The sequence below is a fragment of the Triticum dicoccoides genome, chromosome 7B (assembly GCF_002162155.2).
Source record: "Triticum dicoccoides isolate Atlit2015 ecotype Zavitan chromosome 7B, WEW_v2.0, whole genome shotgun sequence".
Lineage (NCBI taxonomy): Eukaryota > Viridiplantae > Streptophyta > Magnoliopsida > Poales > Poaceae > Triticum > Triticum dicoccoides.
The window spans coordinates 773,292,925-773,296,930 of NC_041393.1; the positions used below are offsets into that span (position 1 = coordinate 773,292,925).

The 4,006-nt window shown below is 35.6% G+C and overlaps 1 pseudogene; it reads right to left on the reverse strand.

The window, feature by feature from the left end:
* LOC119339790 overlaps positions 1–4,006 on the reverse strand; it is an 11,982-nt pseudogene that overhangs the window by 4,818 nt on the left and 3,158 nt on the right.

The following is a 4,006-nucleotide window of genomic DNA, read 5'->3' on the forward strand; positions in this document are numbered from 1 at the left end:
CGGTTTCAGATCCAGGTGGATAATAGGCTTATCGATTTCTTCATGAAGGTGGCATAAACCATAGCAGATCCCCTCAATTATATTGTACTGTGTACTCCAATCAAGCCCAGAAGATTCATCTGCATTTGTAACCAGAAGAAGAGCAAGCATTCTGAGACAGATGTTACATAAAAAAAATATTGTTGTTGTTCCCTAGATAATATATGAAAGGGCTACAAAATTGTACTGCATGTTTCCATTTGTTGCTTGTAGACTGAAAACGGAACCACACATTGATCCATCATAACACTTAACATATGTGAGTAAAATGTTGTTTTCTTAGAGCTATATGCTCAAAGCATGGCAAACTTGACGAATTGCAGTTTAAAACAAAGATGGAACTGAGAAACAACCTGATATAAGCTTATCAAGGCTTCCCTTTGACATATACTCCAAGCAAAGTAACATTTCTGCCATCTCAGCAAAAACGTATTTCCCATCGTACGGCAAACACTCTTTCTGTACTTCATAGCAGTGGCCAACACATCGCACTATATTAGGGTGTCGAAGCATCATAAGATGGCAAACCTCCCTCTCGAATTGATCCTGCAGGCCTGGCTTTAATGACGACATGATCTTCTTCACAGCAATCATTTCCCCATTTCGCCGCTCTCCCTGTTTGAGTTTTTGGATCAAGTGCATATCAGACAGAGATAAGTTTGTTTGCATGAAAAGAAACACATGCAACCTTGGAGTAATTTAAATGGTTTATACCATATATACCACACCAAAACCACCATGACCGATTATTCGCTTGTGGGAGAAGTTATCTTTGATCTCTTTTAAATACTGCAGTGGTATACTGTATGGTCTTGGACTCACAGCTTGCAGTAGTATGGTCTTGATCTCTTTTAATGCAATAAAGCACATAACCTCAGCAGTTGATGCAATAAAAAAATAATGGCATCCAAACGAAGATGATAAATTGTGCAACACTAAGTTTACTGTATATGGTACCTTACCGGAGTTGTTTTGACTTGGAATCACTTGAGCATTTCCAGGAACCAGTTGTGTCTGCGTCTCCAAAGGGTGCAGTTTCAGAGGAATGCTCCGGAAATAATCAGACTGGGTAATACAAAAGAACATGATGTAAAGTTCTATACCAAATTACTACTCCCTCCGTACGGAATTACTTGTCATCAAAATGGATGAAAATGAATGTATTACAATTAAAATACATCTAGATACATCCATTCCAATGACAAGTATTTCCGAACGGAGGGAGTAATAGTGACTTGCAACCAACAGTTCTTTTGTGCTTAGCAGTTTAGCACGTTCAAGAAGGTGTTTCAGCTGTTAACATTTGAATGCAAAAAAAAAAAATCATCTAACGAGCAAACATACTGTCTCAAATAAGCGACAGTGTGCCCCAACTTTATCAAATAAACAAATATTCACCATAACAGAGTTAGGCAATATGATGAAGAGTTGTAGCCTGCTCCTAGGTTTGCCACAAATAAGCCATACAAACAGAAATTCTGACTGGAAAGAATATGGTACTCCCGAACCAAATAAATACATTTGAACTTTTTTTAGCAGACTCAAGTGGGTGCAATTGAGATGAAGCCCGTTCAAGCAGAGGGAAGGAGGGAGTAAGGTATCCATCCCATGGACTTGTGGTTAAATTACCTGGTTTGTTGATTGAGTATAGATCTTTTCTTCAAATCGCACAGCGACTTTCTGAAGTTCGTTCAGTTGCTCTGGTTCAGATATCATAATCGTCGTCAGAGACCCCACTCTACACACATAACGCAAAAATATGAATAAAATTGTGTCCCGGAACAGTAGTAACAGAATAGTTTACCCTAGGTCTAACTCGTGTATGCTGCTTGTGTATGCTGCTTGTGCTTGGTCATCTCTCCATGACTTTCCCTCAAAAAAAAAAAATTCTCTCCATGACTTGTCGCTGCTGTCAGTCTCCTTATCTAACTCGTGTACCGTGCCCCGTTTGGATCCGTCAACCTTGCATTTCCATACATGGGCTTGTGGGTACGTCTTATCAGCATACTATTGGAATGATCGATCTATGCTATTTGGGTCCCGCCTGTCAGCGACGGTTTGGAAAATACTCCCTTCGTTTCTAAATATAAGCCTTTTATAAATTTTAATACGGATTACACATGGATATATAGACAAATTTTAGAGTTTACATTCACTCATTTTGCTCTGTATATAGTCCATATTGAAATCAATAAAAAAAATTATATTTAGAAAGGAGTGAAAACTTATTTGACGCTCTCTGTGTCAAATGGTCGAGGAAACGCACAGGCGCGTGATCAATTGGGCCGTCCCATCTCCTGTTGTTCGCGCATAGCTAGAGGTGAACACGCTAGAATGTTCCTGAACAGGTTTTTCCTTTTCCTTTCCTTTTTTTGTTATTATGTTTTCATTTTTGCTGTTTCTTTCTTATTTTATTCAATTTCGTTTCTTTCAATTGTAAAATTTTAAAAAAAATTCAAATGTTTGAAATTGGTTTGTGTTTCCAAAATTTGTTCACTATTTTAAAAAATTGTTCAAACTTTCAAAAAGTATTTGCATTTACTAAAAATGACAGCGGCTTTTGCAAATTGTATGAAATTTTAGGAAACAATTCCCATTTTCAATTTTTTATTCATATATACAAAAATTGCTTGCATTTTCAAAATTGTTCTCAGTTTCAAAATTTTGTTTTGGATTCCAATATGTTCACCTGTTATTAGTTTTTTTTAACCAATTCAAAAAGAGCCAAAGTTTCCAAAATTTGTTCTGGTTTTCAAAATAAGTTCACCAATTCAAAAAATGTTCATGTTTTCAAAAAATATCTTGTAATTCTTGATAATATTATTGTTTAAAAAATAATTACAATTTTATAAATCTTTGTGTTTAACAAATTTTTTGAATTGAGTTTTTTGCTATAAGTTCAAAAAATGTTTGGGTTTTAGAAAAATCTTTACAGTTTCAAAATATGTTCTGAAATTTTAAAAGTTGTTCGGAGTTCTAGAAGATTATCTTTAATTTCAAAAAAAATTGTTTGAAATTAGAAATTTTGTTTTCAATTTTTTAAGTAATGTTAAGTTTACGCCGCTGATTTCTGTTCTTTGTCTTTCGCTACGCATTTTTCAACATCAGTTGGTAGTTGCACCGGCTAGCCAGGTGAGTGCACTAACAGGAGATCTACAGTTCGAACCCCAGAGTAGAATGCAACGAATAGGAACTCTGAAGAATGGACGCTGATAACACCCACATGTTCGATACGGGCGATTAAACCCAATGAATGATTTCTTTCATGGGAGAAGGCCCAAAGCCCGAACGCACACACAATTGCACCCACAGTCCTTTTCCATGTAAAGAAATAAAAGGAAAAAAAAGCCCAATAGCAACACAAAAGAAAAACACAGATTTTTACTACATTTGCCATTGTCCATAAAAATCACAAAATGAGCTTAGATTAGTCATAACAAATAATAAAATTTGTCCTTTATAGAAAAGTTTTGCCATGGCAAACAAAGTACGTTTTCCATTGTCCATAAAGAGGAATTTTGCCATGGCAAAAAATAGAAAGTAGAAACTTTCCATGTGTGGTTTAAATAAAATTTGTCGTGTATGTTATAGTAAAAAATCCATGGCAGTATAGGAAGATTAGCCATGCAAATATAAAGGTTGAAATTTGCCATTGTCCAAAAGAGTGAAATTGCCCTCCTACTTGTGAGCTGCGTTGGATTTTCACCGAAGAGGAGGGGAGATGTAGTACAGTAGAGATAAATATTTCCCTCAGTGAGAACCTAATACATCTCCATCGCATCTACAATTTTTGATTGTTTCATGTCAATATTTCACAAATTTTACAAACATTTGGCAACAACTTATACAATTTTCTTGGACTAACATATTGATCCATTGCCTAGTGCCAGTTCCTTTTTGTTGCATGTTTTTGTTTCGCAGAAAATCCATATCAAATGAAGTCCAAACACGATAAAAATTGGCAGAA